This window comes from Mobula birostris, chromosome 10, assembly GCF_030028105.1.
Source record: "Mobula birostris isolate sMobBir1 chromosome 10, sMobBir1.hap1, whole genome shotgun sequence".
Taxonomy (NCBI): Eukaryota; Metazoa; Chordata; class Chondrichthyes; order Myliobatiformes; family Myliobatidae; genus Mobula; species Mobula birostris.
This window is the reverse complement of record NC_092379.1, coordinates 10,559,229-10,582,424: the sequence shown is the minus strand read 5'-3', so window position 1 is coordinate 10,582,424 and position 23,196 is coordinate 10,559,229. Positions and strand designations below refer to the sequence as shown.

The 23,196-nt window shown below is 45.9% G+C and overlaps 1 protein-coding gene across 3 annotated transcripts in view; it reads right to left on the bottom strand.

Moving 5' to 3' along the window:
• LOC140203813 (RAC-beta serine/threonine-protein kinase) overlaps positions 1–23,196 on the bottom strand; it is a 155,920-nt gene that overhangs the window by 78,480 nt on the left and 54,244 nt on the right. For all 3 annotated transcript variants that reach the window (XM_072269901.1, XM_072269900.1, XM_072269902.1), the window contains one exon: positions 12,447–12,518. The gene's annotated coding sequence lies outside the window, so the exon portion shown is untranslated. The remainder of the gene's footprint in view (positions 1–12,446; positions 12,519–23,196) is intronic.

Genomic DNA, 23,196 nt, shown 5'->3' with positions numbered 1-23,196 from the left:
GTCCAGATGCCTTTTGATGGAGCGTTTGATGGTTCTGGGCCTCTACCCACTGGCAGTCAGAAGAATGAGGGGTGACCACATTGAAACCTATCGAATGGTGAAAGGCCTTGATAAGAGTGAATGTGGAGAGGAGGTTTCCTGTGGTGGGAGAGTCCAAAACCAGGGACACAGCCTCAGAATAGAGGGGCATCCTTTTAAAACGGAGATGAGGAGAAATTTCTTTAGTCAGAGGGTGGTGAATCTGTGGAATTCGTTGCCACAGGTGGCTGTAGAGACCAAGGCATTGGGTATATTTAAAGCAGAGGTTGATAGGTTCTTGTTTAGTCAAGGCACGAAGGGATGCAGGGAAGAAGGCAGGAGATTGGGGCTGAGAGGGATAATGAATCAGCCATGATGAAATGGCCGAGCAGACTCGATGGGCCAAATGGCCTAATTCTGCTCCTATATCTTTTGGTCTTAAACATTGTAAGTGCAAGCATCTCCAGCACACTGACATTCACCACCCTCTGAAAAACTTAAGAGTCATAGAAAAGTACAACACAGAAACAGACCCCTCAGCCCATCTAGTTTGTGCTGAACCATTTGAACTGCCTACTCACATCAACCTGTACTCCAAGCATCCATCAATACCCCTACTACCCATATACATATATCCAAACTTTTGTTTTTAGATTTAGGGCACATAACAAATAACTTCAGCCACCAACCTTCAAATCTGACTATGCACTGTAGGTTAAATATAAAATGCAGCTCTGGACTATGGGCTCCTAAAAGCCATGAATCACAGTTCATGGAAAGACCAGACAATGCTGATTAAAATGCATTTAGGTGTCCATGGTGTGGGTGCGAAACAGGTGGTGTGAAGTTTGCTTGTAGTTCAAAGAAAACATTGCGGATACATTGTAAATATGGAATTGTCCTTTGATCTTTGGCACATAAAACGCTGTGTGGTGTTTGGTCGAGCAGACCTCTTTCTCCAAAAGGGTCTCAATACAATCAAAAATCAAATTAAATCAGGTTTAATTGACACTCAACCATACAAGGATACAGCCAAAGTTTTGACTGTTTGCCAATTAAAGCAACAAGGGAGATTGAAACATCGAGGCCAATGGAGAAGGTGAGCGCTGGCTGCCTGCCTTTTGGTCGCTGGTGGGATCACTCTGCTACAGAGAGTGGAAACTGCCTTTTGATCTCTGGGGAAAGTCGCTCTGTTATGGAGAGGAGAGACTGCTTTTCGATCGCTGGTGGAATCACTCTGCTACAGAGATGGAAGGGCCTGCCACCGTGCCTGAAGAATGTTAGCCAGGTTTTCTGCCTTTCTGGACGTGGACTTTGACTATAGACTTTCTTTTTCCCCAGACTAGTTTTCTAAAAAATATTCTATGTATTTCGTCTGATCTTTCTCATTTTGTGTGCGGGGGAGGGGGATTTGGGTGGACTGATGTGCCAGCTCAGATTTTGTTCTTTTTGTGTGAGGAATAGCAATGTGAGGGTTCATGATGGTGCTGCCATTCTTTTCTTTCCTGGTTTTGTGGCTATCTGGAGAAGAAGAATTTCAGAGTTCTATACTTTGACATAAATGAACCTTCGAAATGTTGAAATTGAGCTCGCATGCATCACTTGCGGAGACAGCTCGTTCCACACTCTCACGACCCTCTGAGTGAACAGGTCTCCCCTCACACTCCCCTTAAACTTTTCACCTTTCATCCTCTAGTCTGACCAGTGATCCTAACTGCGCCCTTCAGTTTTACAAACCACTGTAAAGCTCAGCTGCCGACATTTCAGCAAGAATCAATACAGCTCATCCGATTTCATTTTGACTACAGCTCTCCAGTCCAGTCATCGTCCTTGCGATTTGCATGACTGTTTTTTCTTTTTCCCCGCTCCTCTGATGGTCTAGTTGTGTGCGTGTGCGAGTGGTGGGGGCGGGGGCTTTCTTTAAATAGGTTCTGTTGTGCTTGCGGCTATCTGCAAGACGACAAATCTCGACGTTGTATAGTGTATACGGACTTCGAACCTTTGAACTTGGAACTCTGAATCTCTTCAGCACTCCCTCTTTGGCGTACTTTGTTTATAGAGATAAAGCAGAGTAGGCTTTTCCAGCCCTTCGAACTGCACTGCCCAGCAACCCCCGACAACCCCGATTTAACTGTGACCTAATCGCGGGACAATGTACAATGACTAATTAACCTACCTGATACATCTTTGGACTGTGGGAAGAAATTAGAACACCCAGAGGGAAGTCACGCATTCCACGGGCCTCCTTACAGAGGACACCTGGACTGAACTCCGAGGCTCCATGCTGTAATAGTGTCACACTAAACGCAATGCTGTGAAGTGGCAGCCAGAACTGTACATAACACCAAAGGCAGTAAAATCCATGTGTTGCCCAACTGCGACGTGACCACCCTAGTCTTATATCTAATATAGCAAGCATACCAAACGTCTTTTCCAGTATCCTATTCACCTGTCACCACTTTCAGAGACCTAACAGCTTGCACTCCAAGGTTTCTGTCCCGAGGTCATTTACGCCCTAGCAGGACTCCAGGGCGCCATGCTAACAGTGGTTCAGAGTTCAATTCCAACATCATCTGTAAGGGGTCTGTACTTCCTCCCGATGGAATGAGTGGGTTTTCTCCGGGTGCATCAGTTTCCTCCTACAGTCCAAAGACATACTGGTTACTAGGTTAATTGGTCATAGGACTTGTCCCTCAATCAGTTCAGGGTTAAATCGGGGGTTGCTGTTTGTGGGCACGTGACCAAGTGGTTAAGGCATTGGACTAGCGACCTGAAGGTCGTGAGTTCGAGCCCCAGCCGAGGGAACGTGTTGTGTCCTTGAGCAAGGCACTTAATCACACATTGCTCTGCGACGACACTGGTGCCAAGCTGTATGGGTCCTAATGCCCTTCCCTTGGACAACATTGGTGTTGTGGAGAGGGGAGACTTGCAGCATGGGCAACTGCTGGTCTTCCATACAACCTTACCCAGGCCTGCGCCCTGGAGAGTGAAGACTTTCCAGGCGCAGATCCATGGTCTTACAAGACTAATGGATGCTGTTTCACAAAGGCCCAATCTGACCTGTACAGCATCTCCAAATCAAAATAAAATTCGACCTCCCAATGTGCATTTCACACTTGCCCAAATTAAGTTTCATCTCCCACCGCTCCACTCAACTTCCCAGCTGGCCTGATCTCTAGACAAATTTCCTCCCCGTCTACAACTCCTTCAACGTCTGTATGGTCAGCAAATTTAATCAGACCACCTTCATAGCCAAGGTCCCAGCACTGATTGTTGCAGTACCCCACTGATAAGATTGCCAGGCAGAAAAACAGCCCTTGACGTCTACCTTCTGCCCATACCCAGCTAATTGTGGATTCCGATTGCCCGCACTACTCAGATCCCTCATGCCTTAAACTTCAGGACCAGCCCACTTGTCAAAAGCCTTAAAGCCCCTGTAAATCACATCTTAGTGTACGTTGAGGGATTTCCTCATTTTGCTGTCAGTTATCGTGAAAACAATTTAATGCAGAAAGTAACACAAGATCAGGGGTATGGTGGTCAGTGTAATGTCACAACAGCACCAGCACCCTGGGGTCAATTCCGCTACTGTCTGCAAGGAATTTGTACGTGTTGGATCTGACTGTTTAATCCTTAGATTACTGTTTAATTCTTAGATTACTGTTTAATTGCCATTTTATTTGCAGTTTAATAATTAGTTATCCACTTGTTTTTTATGCAAGTTTAACATACCTCTCTCTAGTGGTTATCCAAAGTACAATTCTGGAAAGGTGTGGAAGTTCAGTTGTTCTGCATTATTTGAATAAGTTTTTTCTCATAGGCCGACTCTTATCTACAAATCTGAATGGAATTTTACCTGTCTCTAGGATAAAAACAGATGCTCAATGCTGGATGCCAACTTCGCATCTTAGCCTCAGGAGTGTGGAGGCTCGGCATGTTATCGAAAACCTTGGCAAACTTCTACAGATGCGAGGTGGAAAGTGTGCTGACTGCTTTACGGCCTGGTATGGGAACACCAATGCCTTTGAGCAAAAAATGTAGTGAATTCAGCCCAGTATATCATGGGGTAAAACCTTCCCAGCCATTGAACACATCTACATGAAACGTTGCCGTAGGAATGCAGCACCCAAAGATCCTCACCACCCAGGCCATGATCTTTTCTTGCTGCTACCACTAGGTGGAATGTACAAGTGCCTCAGGACTCACACCAAGTTTAAGAACAGTTACTACCCCTCAACAATCCGGCTCTTGAACAAAAGGGGATAACTACACTCACTTAAGGACTCTTATCTTGTTATTTCAAGCTCGTTATTTATTGCTATTTATTATCTGCATTTGCAAAGTTTGGTTACAGTCTACAGTTCCTGATGTTCACGGTTTTCAGATCTTGTTTACAGTTACTGTTCTATAGATTTGCTAAGTACGCCCACAGAAAAAGAATCTCAGGGTTGAAAGCAGAAGCTGATAGATTCCTAACTGGTCGGGGCACCAAGGGATATGGTGAGAGGGGTGTATGGGGTTGAATGGGATCCGGGATCAGCCATGACGGAACGGTGGAGCACACTTGATGGGCTGAATGGCCTAACTCTGCTCCTGCATCTTATGGTCTTATATGGTGACATGTATGCACCCTAATAAATTTTACTTTGAACTTTTGAACCTCAGCCTCTTTCTTGTCTTTAAGCCGTTTCCTGCTACTAGCTTCTGCTCCTGTTTCCTTTGCTCTGTCAGCACTCAATAAAACGATCGTGAAGCAACAAGTTTTGAGCCCCTTTACTGGCCTGTGGAAGATTTTTGGATCGAAAGGTCAGAATCCAACATGCTCTCCCTCGTGGCCGCGTGGGTTTCCCCCGGGTGCTCCGGTTTCCTCCAGCAGTCCAAAGACGGACCGGTCGGTTGGGTGATTAGTCACATTGGTATAACTGGGTGTCACAGGCTCGTTGGGTCAGAGGGGCCTGTAACCATGCTGTCTCTCTTAAGTAAATAAATACCACAGATACGCCAAGCAGTGCAGGCCAACGTTTGCCTCTCCTTCACCCCACCCCATCAGCCTAGACTTCAAATCATTTCTCCCCCAGGAAGATGCCTCCAAATCATTGCTACTCCTATACAAATACCACCTTCAACAAGCCCCTAAATCTCTATTCAATAACTACACCCGTCCTATTACAGACCCAGTAACCACACAGGCAAATCACCGCGGTGCAGTCTGTGGGCAGACAGGAAAGGCTCTTTAAGGACCTCCGCAGACCTATTTCTCCAGAGAGAGAGAGAGCTCCAAGGATTTGCTGAGGCCGAGCGCTGTGCGCACTGGCAAGGGGAATTAAGTGAGACACAGAGGCAGCACGCAAAGTCTTAATTAAATGAGGAGAGAAGGTAGAAGCTATCCAATGGGATGGCACGTATTAAGGAAACCAGACTAATCCCTCAATGGGGTGAATATGCAGGAGACCTGTCATTTTCCTCAAGTACCAGGTCTTCATAACAATTTTCACTGTACAGTGTTTAACAGAGTCATGTGTCAGAGCGCTGAAACAGCTCCTTCTGCGTACTGCCCATATACCTTCTGCGTACTGCCCATATACCCACCTACACCAGTCCCACTTGCCCGCATTAGATCCATAGCTTTCTACACCTTGGCAAGAGAAGAGCTCTTCAAAGTACTTAAATGTGCATCACAACCAGGTTTAATATCACCGGCATAGGTCATGAAATTTGTTAACTTTGCGGCAGCAGTACAATGAAATACATAATCATTGGAAAAAAAATGAACTAAAATATTTAAAGTAGTGCAAAAAATAAAATGAATGACTTTTTCTATTTCTGCTTTTGCACTACGTAATTAATTTGAATATAGTGTTTATGGGTTCAATGTCCATTCAGAAATCTGATGGCAGAGGGGAAGCAACTGTTCCTGAATCGTTGAGCGTAGCCTTCAGGCTCCTGTATCTCCTTCCTTCTGGTAGTAATGAGAACAAGGCATGCCCTCTGGATGAAATAATGTACCCTCAGACCCCTTCTAAAGTTCCTATCTCCCACCTTAAACCTATGCCCTCTTGTCTCTGATATCCCAACTATGAGAAAGTTTCAATACCAATTCTCAATTTCCTCCATAGAACACCAATTCAGTCTTTTTGCAACTGAAGTGATCCAATTGTGTATGCCCAAGACTTTTGCACAGTACTGTAGTAATTTTATGACATATTTGAGTGATGATAAACCTGATTCTGATCTGGGTCTCTATTGTGGACTGAGAGTGGGAAGGGGGCAGGGAGAGGGGAATCACAGTTGGGAGAAGGGGAAGGGAGAGGGAAGCACCGGACAGACATTCTGTAATGATCCAAGAAACCAATTGTTTGGAATCAAGTGACCTTACCTGATGTCTCAGGGCTTGATATGTCTACACCCCTACCACCGCCTCACCCCTGGCACTCCTCCTCTGCCACCTGTCCCCACCCCTCCCGCGACACTCCACCCTCACCATTCCCAACATCCTTTGCTCCCACCAGATGTAGAAACTTGCTCTCCACTCCACATTGATAAATACAGTACTGTGTAAAAGTCTTAGGCACTATATAATCTGTCTGTCTAGGTCCCATATCCGATGCGGATCTTGGTGACCATGGTTTTCCATACAGATCTATCCTTCGTTTTGTGGATGACTTCCATTTCCTCGATGTGTAGCCACCTGGCCATGCTTTTGATGTACATAAGTCGAGGTCTTCCTCTAGGTTTGCTCCCCTCAATCTTTCCAGAGAGTATGAGTTTTTCTAGTTCATCTTTCTGCATGATGAGTCCTAGGAATCTGAGTTGTCTTTCTCTTACTGTTGCTACGAGTGATCGAACTACTTGGGCTTTTCTGAGAACTTCTTTATTCGATGTGTGTGTGGTCCATGATATTTTTAACATTCTCCTGTAGAACCATAATTCAGCTGCTTCTAGTCTCTTTTCCATCGCTGGGGAAATGGTCCAGCATTCACTTCCATGAGTCAGGGTAGAATAAATGTAGCACTGCAGTATTCTGTTTTCAGTGTACGTGCTCATCTTTCTGTCTGTTAATATGGTCTTCATTTTTTTGGAAAGCTTCTTTCACCATTGCTATTCTGTATTTGATATCTGTGTCGCACCTGCCATCAATTGTTATTAGGCTGCCAAGATATTTGAATTTGTTGACTTGTTTGATGTTTGTATTTCCGATCTTGATCACACTTTGTGGGATGTTTGTCTTTCTGGAGGTGACCATGCTTTCTGTCTTCTTGGTGTTGATTGAGAGGCCTCTGCGATTACTTTCTGCTGCCACTATAGTGAGTAGTTCTTGAAGTTTTGTTTCTGAGTCAGCTATTAGTACGATGTCATCAGCATATCTGATGTTATTTATATTATGGCCTCCAATTGTGAGTCCTTTGATGTCTTTGATACTTCCCAGGATATTTTCACTGTACAGGTTGAAATAAGTCTGGTGAACAGACACAAGCTTGCCTGACTCCTCTCGTGATATTCACATACCCACTCATTTCACCTTCTATTCTGATGGATGCTGCCTGGTCACAGTACAAGAAACTTCTTTACATATATAATATAAATACTATATATGCACAAATAAAATACATATATAAATTCATAAATAAAATATATACACTTACATATACCTTTATAAATAATATATAATACATTGAAATATAATATATGCCTAAGGCTTTTGCACAGAACTGGCTATCTTGGTGAAACTCCTCTGTACCTCTTTGCAGCACACACAGAATACTGGGCTTCAGGGTATGAAAAGTTACACACAAACAACACCCAGCATTTAGGACTCACTACAGTAACAAATGCATCTGCTGTCCACGTGCAGTAAGTGACTGCAATAGATTGGGGGGGGAGAGAGGGGGAGAAGGGGAGCATTTTTCACTCAATAAAACAGAAAATGTTATGATTCAGTTGGGCAGACAGCACCTGTGGGGGGGAGATAAAAAAACAGAGGGGTGAAGACTTCTTCCCCCTTCCTTTCCTTTCCTGATGACAGTCTCGGTCTGAAACATTAACTGTTTATTCCTTTCCATAGATGCTGCCTGGCCTGCTGAGTCCCTCCGGCATTTTCTGTACGTTACTCTGGGTTGAAGACCCTTCCTTGGGACTGGGGAAGCAACAAAACCAGTATTAACCTGCCAAAGGAGGAAAGGGGCAATTGAGCACTTCTGAGCGGGCAAGGCAGTTGCCGAGGCAAATTCACGCATACGGTGTTACCTAGTTAACAGATTAATGAGAACGTCTAGAGAGCAAGAAGTATGTTAAAACCACGTGATCCTGAAACCAAAAGAATGTTTGAAATAAACAGCAAGAGAGGGCATCTATGAGAAAAGAAATGGACAGATCATTAACTTCACAGCAAAGAAATGGACAGCTTCCGAAAGAAAACAGATAATGTTGCTACTACACAGTCCTGGTGATCTGGGGTTGTCCCCAACATCTGATAGTGGGTGGGCAGAGTTTACCGTTCTCCCTTTGGCTTCAAAGTCTCCCCCTTGGTGCTCGTTCCCTCCTCCCTCCCAAAGGCCTAGTCGGTTGGCTGATTAACTGGCTCTTGATGGTAGAATCTAATGGAACCGGAACGGGACGCCGGCTCAGGGAACGGAACCGGAGTAGGATTTGAAAGCTGCCATTAGCACAAAAGGCCATTCAGCCACCTCCTAGCTTATGAGACACAGTAAAGGAGTCAAAACTGCAGAATCCAAGGGTAGCCAGATAATCCAGTCCTCCACCTCCCCCAGTGGAAGGGTTATCAAAAGGCAGAACGCATACTTTAAAGTGAAGGGGTGGAGTTCAAAGTACATTATAATTTATACGTTGATACAACCTTGAGATTGGTCTGCCACAAAACAAGAAACCCAAAACAACCCGATTTTTAAAAAAGACCAATACACACCCAATGTGCAGAAAGAGGGGGAAAAAAAAGCATAAATCGTGTAAAGAATAAAAGCAAGCAACAGCATTCAGAATGAAAGTGAGTCTGTAGACACAAAGCCCAGAGTAGGCCCACAGCCTCCGTTCAACACATAGCAGGGAAAATCGTCGTGAAGCTCAGACACAAAGCCCGGAACAAGCCACGGCCTCAGCGCCGAGGAGAACGAAGTAAACATCACATGGCAGCCAGCAGAACCAGCCCAACACCCTGCCTTTTCGGTCCATCTGGCCCGCAGACTGAGAAGACAGGAGGAGGAAGTTTTGTTTTTTTTCTGAAATGCACAGTGGTTGATACCTGGAACTCACCACCAGAACAGATAAGAGTCAGATACGTTTAAGAGATATTTCGATAAGCACTTAAATATGCAAAATATAGAATAAGACAAATCACTGCAGATGGGCAAAAAAATATTAGCATGGACCCAGTGCGTTCTGTGCTGTACAAACGATTTCATGACCAATTTCAATTCACCTCCTTGCAGGCAGCCACAAAACAAGAAACCCAGGATTCCATTAAAAAAAAAATTCCAAATTCTCCAGTGGTTAGGCTAGGGTTAAACTGGGGGTTGCTGGCGATGGGTCAAGGAGCCTGCTCCCGGCTGAATTGCTAAATTTAAATTTAAAAATTAGTTTCTTTTCTCAAGTAGAAGAGACCAGATTGCCAGAGCTGAGTGCAGTGTACTAGACTAGAAGTGAAAGCAAATCACTGCCGTAGCTGGAAGGAGAGTTGAGCTCCTGGATGGCAAGAAGTGTTGCGGTAAGAGCAGGGCTGGTTTTTTTCCAAATAGTCCATGGACAAATGGAGACGACAGGAAGAGAAACCGCAGAATCCTGTTGGCATCAGCACAGTAGTGACATAGTACAGTAGAGGCCTTTCTGTCCACAACGTTGTGCCAACCTCGTAACATCCTCCACAATTAATCTAACTTACCCTCCTACATAGCCCAAATCCCTCCACTTTTCTTTTATCCACGTGCTGAAGAATCTCTTAAATGCCCCTAATGTATCAGCCTCTACTGCCACCCTGACAGTGCACTCCAAACACTTGATGCTAAGACTCTGTCTCTGATATTATGTTACGCAACTCCAAAAGATAAAAACTAATTAAAAGAGAAACGTGGGAGATAACGCATGTTTAGTTTCGTGTTTACTTTAAGTGAGGCGCACGTATATTATGTGGTGACGTGATGAAATATGCCATTCACATACTTTTACATGTTACCACTAATAAATTAAACAAAGAATGATCAAATAATACATTTACAATATTACTTAAATATTAGTAATAATAATAGGTATCCGTTAGTCTCATGAGACCATGGATTTGCGCCTTGGATAGTTTCCAGGGCGCAGGCCTGGGTAAGGTTGTATGGAAGATCGGCATTTGCCCATGCTGCAAGTCTCCCCTCTCCACGCCACCAATGTTGTCCAAGGGAAGGGCACTAGGGCCGATACAGCTTGGCACCAGTGTCGTCGCAGAGCAATGTGTGGTTAAGTGCCTTGCTCAAGGACACAACACGTTGCCTCAGCTGGGGCTTGAACTAGCGACCTTCAGATCACAAGACCAACACCTTAACCACTTGGCCACGTGCCACGCTTAACTATTACTGGAATATTAAATACACAACATCTGACATCTCCCCTCCACTCACCTTAAAAGGTATCCTCTGGTATTAGCTATGCCACAATGGGGAAAAATGCTGAGATCTCTGCCTCTCCCTCCCCAACCCCCACACGTGTGCACGTGCGGGGGTGGAAAAGGGCTCGCTCGGTGCTGTTCTGCTGAGCACTGCGGGCAGGCTATGTTAGCACCGGAACGAGTGGCGACACTTGCAGGCTGCCCCTAGCGCACCCTTGGGTGTGCTGGCTGTTAGCAGAAAGAATGCATTTCACTCTATGCTTTGATGCACATATGGTAAATAAATCTGAAACAGACTAACCCCACAGAATACAGGTGCACTCAAAGAGGAAGCATCCTGCCAAAAATTGTTAAACCAGACTAACTTGCATGGTAACCACACGGTCTAACTCCAGCTTCACACCAACTACTGAAACCACGGAGCAGGAATACCAAGGACGTCTGCTTTTCATAAACACAGGAGATTCTGCAGATGCTGGAAATCCAGAGGAGACACACAAAATGCTAGTGGAACTCAGCAGGTCAGGCAGCAGCAATGCAGATTAATAAACAGTCAATTTTGGGGGTAAAAAGCCTTCTTCAGGGCTCGGTTTTCTATCTTTTACAGTCAGTTTGAAGCAATATGAAACAGGCATGTCATTTTATCCTACGAGAATTCAACATACAAACACAACAGTGCAAAAACAAACATTTTCTTGGGATGATGCTGCCCATAGTCAATTTATTCTCTTAAAGTCAAGTTAAGGAAAGTCAAATCACACAAAAAAAAGCTAACACAAGCCAAGAGAGCCCTTTAACCACTGAGAAGAATAGCGCTCATACAGAGGGAACCATGAACTACTCTCCATCAGTCAAGTCTCACCAGGCTGAAGCCAATGGTTTACTGCAAAATGGAACTCAAAGATTCAAAGTACTTTTATTATCAATGTGTGAAGTACACAACCCTGAGATTCATCTTCCCACAGACAGCCACGAAACAAAGAAACACCATGGAACCAAGGAGAACCAACACCCGATACACAAAAAAATCTTGCAAATGGCAAAAAGCGAGCGAGAGGCACAGAATATAAAACATCAAACCACAAAGTCATTGAAACAGTCTAATTACTCAATAGTTAAACTAAAGACCAAGATGGCAGAAACACCAAGGCTTGGGCAGTGGTGGTTCTGGAAGAAAGAGGGCCTGAAGTGACTACTTTAGCCTTATCCACAGTCTGGGTGGGAATTAAGGCCTTGTTTGTAGTGTAGCAGTTAGCGCAACGCTGTTACAGCTCGGGGCAGAGATCAGAGTTCTTCTGCAAGGAGTCTGTACACCTTCCCTGTAGAAGACATGGGTTTCCTCCCACAGTCTAAAGATGTACCGATTAGTAGGCTAACTAGTCATTGTAAATTATCCCGTGATTAGGCTAGGGGATGCTGGCAACGCGGCTGAAAGGGTCAGAAGGACTGTCATATCACGTGGATGATCATGACTGTTCCTGGCAAACTTTTCTAGAGAAGTGTTTTGCCATTGCCACTTTCTGGGCAGTGTCTTTACAAGACGGCTGACCCCCCAGCCATTATCAATCATCTTCAGAGATTGCCTGCTTGGCATCAGTGATCTTGTGATCTGCACCGGCTGCTCAGATGACCATCCGCCACCTGCTCCAATGGCTTCACGTGACCAAGGGTGACCTGCACGCTAGCGGAGGGGAGGAGCACCTTACACCTCCTTTGGTAGAGATGCATCTCCACCCAAAGGGCCAATTCCACAATTATTCATTTAGAGATGCAAATACATCAAGGCATCTTCACCAAAATGAGAGTAAGAGAGTAAACCATATCCTACCTTCACAGAGGCTAGCTCAGGAGCATTTGATTGCCCTTTCTGTCAGCGAGTACTGGCTGATACAGGATACACCTTAAAAATAAAAGTTAGAAAAAGCATTAAACTCATTTTTACCAAAAGACAGTGGCCTGCAGTGCAGTTATGGAGGCCCCATATTTCCTCATGACACAAGGGGAGTGTGGCCAATTGAGTCCACACTGGCTCAAAATACAATCTCATTAACTCTCTAACTTGTCCTGCGGTCCAAGCCCCAAGTTAGCTTATTGTTATTGGTGGAGTTGCTCCCCTATCTTGGCAATCCATCTGCAAACGTTTCATCGGCACATGAGGAGACATCGTCCACGAGCTGTTCACTTGTGGCGTTCCCTGTGAATGTTTGGCCTTATCAGCTGAATGGTCGCCATTACAGAAACTCAATTGTGACGTAGGGAGGGGGTCTATTTGCTGATTGGTTGTGTGGCAAACTCTGTGTGTTCTCTGGAATTTTGCTCGCACTGGCTTATAAATGGGATCGAGGTCTACACCTGCTTATAGAATTGTTTGCGGGAAACCACGCTTCTAGGAATTCTCTTGCATGTCGAGGACTTGGTTGCACCCTGACTTTCACTAGTTCGACACCCAGTCGAATTTGAGCCCCTCTCAACCTTCACGGGTGCACTTACGACACCTTAAAGTGCTACTGCGCTTTTATACGATGAGACCTAGGTGGTGTCAGGCAGTTTAGTAGTCCCACGGCCTGGGGCGTTTCGGGAGAGAAGCTGTTCCCCTATCCTAACAGTTCTTGTCCTAATGCTATAGTACCTCTTGCCTGATGGTAGGGGGGTCAAAGAGATTGTTGGGTGGATGGAAGGGATCACAGACAATGCTCAGGGCTCTGTGTACAAAATATCTTGATGATCCTCTCAGCGGTCCTCGCAATCCTTTGCGCAGACTTTTTGATCAGATGCCTCGCAATTCCCATACCAGACAGTGATGCAGGTAGTCAGAACACTCTCAATGGTGCTCTGTGAAAAATGGTTATTTAATCCCAGACATAAACATGACCAGTGAACTCTGACAGACCGAACAACTCCACGATGACAAAGGAACAAATAAACTTGATCACTGCCGCCCAGTTGAGATCAGAGCTTGAATTCCAGTTTTATTTTGTGCCAGATCGATACCGGAATCCGGAGCAAAGAAACAGTAACAACACGCTTCCCCAGCAGAGGCGTCATGTAAAGACAGGAGAAGGTTTTAAGGTGAAAAGTTTAAAAACGAATTGATGAAAAGCTTTTTCCATATAAGAAAAACTCCGATGGCTTTTGGGACTGCCTGGTAAAGGAAGCCATTGAAGTAAAACTTGAGGAAAATAATTTTAACAAAGACAAAGGTCTTGCTCCAAGTGAGAACTCGAATATGATTGCAAACAAGGTGAAAGAGCAGAAGCTTGATTGGATGAGGACTAACCAATCAGGAGGGACAGAATAAAGGGGTATAAATTTCACTAGACTACACATGCCAAGGCATCATTCCTGAAGACAGCAGAAATTGTCATCAAAAAAATTGATTATAATAGATAGCTGTACCCAGCGAGAAGCCCGAGAAATATTTATTCATAAGCTACAGAGAGTTGTACACTCAGTCTGCTCCATAATGGGCTCCAGTCACCGTAGTATCAGGGCATTTTCAACAAGTAATGCCTCAAAAAGTCTGGGATCTCATTGAAACCTATTGAATATTGAAAGGCCTAGATTGAGTAGCCGTGGATAGTGGGCAAGTCTAGGACCAGAGAGCACAGCCACAATATACAAGGACGTCCCTTTACAATAGACACGAAGGAATTTCTCTTCTGCGTGGATTGTCACCTTGTCGCGGTGGAGAGGCTTGTGTGGTCCTGAGATCCCCAGAGCGATGCCGTCTGGAGCTATGCTCCTGGTAGGGTCACCCATGGCGGTAAGGTCGAGGGTGAGGTCCCTGACAAAGAACAATCCAACCAAGACCTCAATGGTGGAACAGGCGGACAAAGTTACTTCGAACTCAACGGCTGTGAAGGCGGATGAAGGCTGCAACAAATCCATCAGCTCCAGTCGCCGTGGTTTCCATTCCATTGGAATCAGTTGGTTGGTTTGTGAAGTATCGTGTGCTTCTTGGAGTGCAACATCAAGTACACATTAAACAAATACACGCACAGGCGTCTTCGCTCTGTGGGCCGGTTCTTCAGAACGAAGGCCATCATCCTCGACCTCGAGGGATAGCCACGACAACATAGAAAATAGGTGCAGGAGTAGGCCATTCGGCCCTTCGAGCCTGCACTGCCATTTATTATGATCATGGCTGATCATCCAACTCAGAACCCCGCCCCAGCCTTCCCTCCATACCCCCTGATCCCCGTAGCCACAAGGGCCATATCTAACTCCCTCTTAAATATAGCCAATGAACTGGCCTCAACTGCTTCCTGTGGCAGAGAATTCCACAGATTCACCACTCTCTGAGTGAAGAAGTCTTTCCTAATCTCGGTCCTAAAAGGCTTCCCCTTTATCCTCAAACTGTGACCCCTTGTTCTGGACTTCCCCAACATCGGGAACAATCTTCCTGCATCTAGCCTGTCCAATCCCTTTAGGATTTTATACGTTTCAATCAGATCCCCCCTCAATCTTCTAAATTCCAACGAGTACAAGCCCAGTTCATCCAGTCTTTCTTCATATGAAAGTCCTGCCATCCCAGGAATCAATCTGGTGAACCTTCTTTGTACTCCCTCTATGGCAAGGATGTCTTTCCTCAGATTAGGGGACCAAAACTGCACACAATACTCCAGGTGTGGTCTCACCAAGGCCTTGTACAACTGCAGTAGTACCTCCCTGCTCCTGTACTCGAATCCTCTCGCTATAAATGCCAGCATACCATTCGCCTTTTTCACCGCCTGCTGTACCTGCATGCCCACTTTCAATGACTGGTGTATAATGACACCCAGGTCTCGTTGCACCTCCCCTTTTCCTAATCGGCCACCATTCAGATAATAATCTGTTTTCCTATTTTTGCCACCAAAGTGGATAACTTCACATTTATCCACATTAAATTGCATCTGCCATGAATTTGCCCACTCACCCAACCTATCCAAGTCACCCTGCATCCTCTTAGCATCTGCTTCACAGCTAACACTGCCACCCAGCTTCGTGTCATCCGCAAACTTGGAGATGCTGCATTTAATTCCCTCATCCAAGTCATTAATATATATTGTAAACAACTGGAGTCCCAGCACTGAGCCTTGCTGTACCCCACTAGTCACTGCCTGCCATTCTGAAAAGGTCCCGTTTATTCCCACTCTTTGCTTCCTGTCTGCTAACCAATTCTCCATCCACATCAATACCTTACCCCCAATACCATGTGCTTTAAGTTTGCACACTAATCTCCTGTGTGGGACCTTGTCAAAAGCCTTTTGAAAATCCAAATATACCACATCCACTGGTTCTCCCCTATCCACTCTACTAGTTACATCCTCAAAAAATTCTATGATATTCATCAGACATGATTTTCCTTTCACAAATCCATGTTGACTTTGTCTGATGATTTCACCACTTTCCAAATGTGCTGTTACCACATCTTTGATAACTGACTCCAGCAGTTTCCCCACCACCGTTAGGCTAACCGGTCTATAATTCCCCGGTTTCTCTCTCCCTCCTTTTTTAAAAAGTGGGGTTACATTAGCCACCCTCCAATCCTCAGGAACTAGTCCAGAATCTAACGAGTTTTGAAAAATTATCACTAATGCATCCACTACTTCTTGGGCTACTTCCTTAAGCACTCTAGGATGCAGACCATCTGGCCCTGGGGATTTATCTGCCTTCAATCCCTTCAATTTACCTAACACCACTTCCCTACTAACAAGTATTTCGCTCAGTTCCTCCATCTCACTGGACCCTTTGTCCCCTACTATTTCTGGAAGATTATTTATGTCCTCCTTAGTGAAGACAGAACCAAAGTAATTATTCAATTGGTCTGCCATGTCCTTGCTCCCCATAATCAATTCACCTGTTTCTGTCTGTAGGGGACCTACATTTGTCTTTACCAGTCTTTTCCTTTTTACATACCTATAAAAGCTTTTACAGTCAGTTTTTATGTTCCCTGCCAGTTTTCTCTCATAATCTTTTTTCCCCTTCCTAATTAAGCCCTTTGTCCTCCTCTGCTGAACTCTGAATTTCTCCCAGTCCTCAGGTGAGCCACTTTCTCTGGCTAATTTGTATGCTTCTTCTTTGGAATTGATACTATCCCTAATTTCTCTTGTCAGCCACGGGTGCACTACCTTCCTTGATTTATTCTATTGCCAAACTGGGATGAACAACGATGAAGGAATTCCTCTAGCCAGAGGGTGGTGAACTGTGGAAATCATTGTAACCAACAACTGTGGTGGGCAAGTCATTAGGTACACTTAAATCAGAGGTTGGTAGGTTTGTGATTAGTCAGGGTGTGAAAGGTTACAGGGAGAAAGTGAAGGCACGAGAATGGGGTTTAGGGGGATAATAATTTAGCCATAACAGAATGACGGAGCAAACTCAGTGGACCAAAGAAGGGACTGCAGCTGATATATTTCATTCTGAGTTTGTGGGAAGTTGGTTTGTCTCCAAGACACTTGCAGGCTTTGAGAGATGCACTGTGGAGAGTGTTCTAAAGGCTGTATCACTGTCTGGTATTGGTGGGGGGTAGGGGGTGGGGGGAGATGGAGCTGGTGGACAGGACCGAGAGAAGCTGCAGAAAGTTGTAAACTCACTCAGCTCCATCATGGGCACTGGCCTCTGTAGCATCCAGGACATCTTCAAGGAGCGATGCCTCAAAATGGCGGCATCCATCATTAAGGACCCCCATCAGCCAGGACATGCCCTCTTCTCATTGCTACCGTCAGGAGTGAGGTACAGGAGCCAGAAGACACACACTCAGCGATTCAGGAACAGCTTCTTCCCCTCCACTACTAGATTTATGAATGGACAATGAACCTAGCAACACTACCTCACCACTTTCTTAATATAGATTATATACAAATACGCACACTCACACACACAGTAATTCAGTTTTTCTATCGTGTTTTGCATTGTGTTGCTGCCGCAGAGACTACAAATTTTACGGCATTTGCTGGTGATATTAAATCTGATTCTATTTCTGTTCCTGTCTTGGGCCTCGAGGAGTGCTGCCCGTGTTAAAGTCACACAAAACGGTTCTATGTTTGAACTGGTTTATTCTGAAAAAGCTGACACCGAGTTCAGTAAATAAGCCGCAGGAAAAACAAAAGGTACACCACATGGAATGACATGGGTCCCAGAACCGTTTACACAGAAGTTACTCAAAATAAGCCTAGACAGAAGAAACGAACAGTGTTGTATCAGTGAATGGGAAGGGGTTGGGGGGAGTCCACGGGCAGAACAAGTCTCCCCCAAACCCTCCCCCCAGCCTATCTCACCCCACCAGAACCTTGCATTTTTTTGTCATGTTGGGGAAATCCCCCAAGAGGACCACAACCGTGTCGTAGGGTTTGGAGTCTTGCGTGCCTCAACGACCCGGAGAGCGATGTTGGCCGGAGTCAGGGGTTTATGCTTTGGCTCTTGGTAGGGTCACCCATGCCAAACAGGTCAAAGGGTCGAGGCCCACCGGTGAGAGTGGTCCACTGGTCCCCCAGGTTTAGAGGTTTATCTCGGTGTTAACAACCCTGACTGGTAAAACAAAATTGTTATGGAAACAGCAATGAAGAATCCTTCTACATCTGAGTGCGATGGTATTCCTGAGCCTCCACCCGGGACTTGTATGACTGGCAGTGGTGAAAACTGAGAGGAAACTACTGACAGGACGAAGGAAGCCCTGAACACTGGCAGAGACGGCTGACCACCATTGCTGCCCTAATCGCCAGCGGCGTAACGGGCATGTTGGGGAAATCGCCACCTGTCTAATTCACCATGCAGATATGCAAGGGGCAAAAATGAACAGGAGACAGCACATCATAAACACTAGAGGTTCTGCAGATGGTGGAAACCCAGAGTAACACACACACAATGCTGGAGGAACTCAGCAGGTCATGCAGCACTACAGAGGTGACTAAAGGGTTAACATTTCAGGCTGAGACCCTTCACCAGGACTGGAAAGGAAGGGAGTAGAAGCCAGAATAATGTTAGAACATAAAATAGTAGAGCACAGTACAGGCCCTTCGGCCCACAATGTTGTGCCGACCCTCAAACCCTGCCTCCCATATAAGCCCCCACCTTAAATTCCTCCATATACCTGTCTAGTAGTCTCTTAAATTTCACTAGTGTATCTGCCTCCAACACTGACTCAGGCAGTGCATTCCACACACCAACCACTCTCTGAGTAAAAAACCTCCCTCTAATATCCCCCTTGAACTTCCCACCCCTTACCTTAAAGCCATGTCCTCTTGTATTGAGCAGTGGTGCCCTGGGGAAGAGGCGCTGGCTGTCCACTCTACCTATTCCTCTTATTATCTTGTATACCTCTATCATGTCTCCTCTCATCCTCCTTCTCTCCAGAGAGTAAAGCCCTAGCTCCCTTAATCTCTGATCATAATACATACTCTCTAAACCAGGCAGCATCCTGGTAAATCTCCGTTGTACCCTTTCCAATGCTTCCACATCCTTCCTATAGTGAGGTGACCAGAACTGGACACAGTACTCCAAGTGTGGCCTAACCAGAGTTTTGTAGAGCTGCATCATTACATCGTGACTCTTAAACTCTATCCCTCGATTTATGAAAGCTAACACCCCATAAGCTTTCTTAACTGCCCTATCGACTTGGCACCAGAATGTGTGGCAACACGTGCACCGTCGGCTGTGTCGGTTAAATCAAACGCCATTTCACGGTGTGCTTCTATAAACATGTGATAAATGGACCGGGAGAGGGGAAGGAGTACGGTACAAGCTGGCAGGTGATGGGTGAGACCAGGTGAGGGGGTTGAATTAAGAAGCTGGCAGGTGATGGGTGGAAGAAGTACAGCTTCTCTCTCCTCCTCCTCCTCCATGGTCCACTCTCCTCTCCTGTTAGATACCTCCTTTGCCATCCTCTCCTACCTTCTTTACACCCCCTGCCCCACCCACGCACCTCCTTGCCAGCTTGTACTCCTCGCCCCACTGCCCCCTCCCTTTCTTGTCCTGATGAAAGTTCTCAGTCCAAAATGGCAGCTGTCCATTTCACTCCATAGATCAGGGGTTCCCAACCTGGGCTCCGCGACCCACCTCGGTTAACGGTCGGAGGCGCAGCACAGAAAAGATTGGGAACCCCTGCTGTAGATGCTGCCTGACCTGCTGAGTTCCACCAGTGTTTTGTGTGCGTGGAACAGTAGAAGGTGGAATTGAAAACATGGCCAAACAAAGGAACTTTTACCAGCAAGGTTCCAAATAATGCTGTAGCAGGAATCAAGTAAAAAATCAGATCACATCAGCAACAGGCCCTGTTACTCTGCAAGTCTGCTGTACTTAAAACCCAAATTCAGACTTCCTGTGCGACACACACAATGCTGGCGGAACTCAGCAGGCCAGGCAGCATCTATGGAAATGAATAAACAGTCGGCTTTTCAGGACAAGACCCTTCTTCAGGACCGAGAAGGAAGGGGGAAGGTGCCAGAATAAGAAGGTGGGGGGAAGGGAAAGGGGCTAGCAGGAAGCAGGAAGCCAGGTGGGTGGGAAAGGCAAGGCTGGAACGGAAGGAATCTGATAGGAGGAGTGCGCCCAGACGGAACTAATAGGCAGGTGAGAAGAGGTGAAAGGTCAGAGTGGGGGGGGGGGAGGATTTTGTTTGTGGGAAGGAGAAATTGATATTCATGTCATCAGGATAAAGTTCAGACTTCCTGTCCTCAGTTCTGCTTTTTTGATTCTCATTTTCTGATCAGCACAACCTCTTGGTTTTCAACACTGAACACCTTATCAAGTAGGAAGCCCATTCTTCATTACCAAAGCCGAACCTTTCTTCCACCCGGGTCGAACACACAGGGACAACAGCTGGAAAACCCTAGCCTGCGCTCACAATTGGCAGATCCTGATAACAGTTTACTCGTGCTCAGCTACAGGAAGATAACTGTTTTACTCCAAAGTCCCAGTTAGCAAAAGTTAGCAGATCTGATCTACACTCCCCCCCACAACCCAGCCAGGACGGGAATGGACTAAACCCTGGTCCCGAGGTCCTTTTTCAGTTACGTGGCACCCAGAGACTTACTTCCACCTGCAAAAGACTGCCCTCCATCATTTTAGCCCCAGCTCTGAAAATCTAACCCTTCAAACTAGTGCCACCTCCAAGAGGACTCCAATCCCATCGTAGGGTTTAGAAGCTTGCATGCCTCAATGACCCGGGGAGCGATGTTGGCTGGAGAATGAAGAAAAGGAAATGAGGCAGCCAACACTCCACACATACACAGTGCCTAATCCTAGGGCACCCCCAATTCTCAGCAAAAACACCCATTACACTACAGCTGAACTGTTTACAGGAACATAAACTTGACCTGAACGTCAAGTTAATTCCCACAGTCAGAGGAGTTTAAACCTTACCCTGTTTTACACTCACCCAACAGGGCCACAAACTTGTCGTAGGGTTTGGAGGCTTGCGTGTCTCAATGACCCGGACAGCGGCATTGGCTGGAGTCAGGGGTTTATGCTTTTGACCTTGGTAGGGTCACCCATGCCAAACAGGTCAAAGAGTAGAGGCCAGACTAAGAGTGGTCCACCAGGTTCAGCTCAGGGCTAACAACCCCGAATGGCAAAACAGAACAGTTATGGAAACAGCAATGAAGAATCCTCCTACACCTGAGTGTGACGGTATTCCTGAGTCTCCACCCGGGACTTGCCTGACTGACAGTAGTGAAAACCGAGAGGAAGCTACTGGCACGATGAAGGAAGCCCTGAACCAGAGGTGGAGGACCTTCATTGCTGTCCTAAATCCAGCGGCATAACAGGCAAAATTAGACCAGACCAGCACGGACACAGCTGACATTAAAATATTCCTACCTACATTCAACACCATCTTCCAGGTGAATTACACAATGATTAAAGAAAAAGCCTCCCAGGCTTTCAAAGAACAAGATGAGAAATTGGGAATTCTTCAGCAAGGCTTGCAGGTAAGTATTGAAAGCACTAGATTTTCCAATACCCAGATCACTCCTTACTCACTAACAAACTCCCACTGGAAGAACATAACTAGTCTTTGCTCCACAATGCTGTCAGCCAATGTCATTCTCCCAAGCCAAACAGACTTAATAATACCTTGGAAGTGCAAGGCCATAGAGTATGGGATCCCAACAGTTTTTATACCATTAAACTTGCGGGGGGGGGGGGGAGAGGAGGAGTTGTGGGGGAAGGAAAAAGTTCATGGATCCCAAGTTGGGAACGCCAGCTGCAGGGGATTTGAACAAGAATATGGTGGTTTTTGTCAATGGCTTTAAAATCACCCAATTCCTCAGCGGAAACTGCAGTTCATTCAAGAATAGAGCATGCTGGTGGCAAAAGGCAGGAGGAGAGAGAAGGCACATCTGAAATCTTTTCCTTCCATACACCCACACCACAAACATATCCGCTAGGCCCCGCTCCCTTCAGACAGCTGAGAACCACAAGCTAACCAGGCTGTAGAAGGACAATGAGCAAGCGCAGGCACATTAGTTGGTTTACACTACCAGCCACATACTGGTATTCATGCAATTTAGAAAGTTTGAAAAGGGGAACTGAGTGAAAACTTGAGGAAAACAAACTGAGGGAGCTAGAACAAAGGAGCTGAACCATGTTTCTCTTGCTCAGAGCCAGCTCAAATTGGCCAGTCATGTTTATGGGTGCACAAAACCATAGCAAAGTAAATGGAGAAGTCGTAGGTACAGCTGGCATCTGGCCAAGCAGCTTTCAGGTAGGGCTGCCAACACTACAAAGATAATCACGCTGTTGCCTGCCCATGCTCCACAAATCTCAAAAGTCAAGCTCGACTGGCCACATTAATCAAACTGGCTTCAGTTATACCTCTAAGAGGACCATAATCTTGTCATAGGGTTTGGAGGCTTGCGTGCCTCAATGACCCGGAGAGCTACGCTGGCTGGAGTCTTGTGCTTTGGCTCTTGGTAGGGTCACCCATGTCAAACCGGTCAAAGGGTAGAAGCCAGACTAAAAGTGGAGTGGCCCACCAGCCCTCGAGGTTCAGGGGTTCAGCTCAGGGTCAACAACCGTGATGGAAAAAGAAAACATATGGAAATGGAAATAAAGAATCCTTCTATATGAGATGGAGGGCCCTCATTGCTGCCCTAAATGCCAGCGGCGTTATGAGAAGTAAACAAGCTTCATTTTTAGAGGAAGTTTGAAACTGCACTTCATCTCAGATGAGGGCCTGGTTCTAAAATTGCACATCCTCTTACTGCAGGGCCCTGTCTGATCACTAAAGTGCAGAACACTGAAGGAGACTTGGACCCAACAAATCCCACTGTTAAAACCAAGGCCCTTCTCACCGATACTGACCGCCTCCTCCACTCCCCCCATCAATTAAGGATTTTCCTGCTGATTCACCAGAGGGGAAAACATCAAACGCATTTGATGCTTAACTCATGCAAGCTTAATCTGCGAACTATGCAGATTTGGAAATGCAGTTAGAGTGGGAATAAACAGCGAGACTGGCATTCCAATTTTCTACCGCAGCACTTGTAGAGGCCGAGGTCTCAGCTGTGAACAACAGGTACATCATTTCAACGGGAGTTCTGTCCCCTGACCAATGTTTCCCTTCAACACGAAAGATCAGCTTTCTCAGTTGGAAAGGG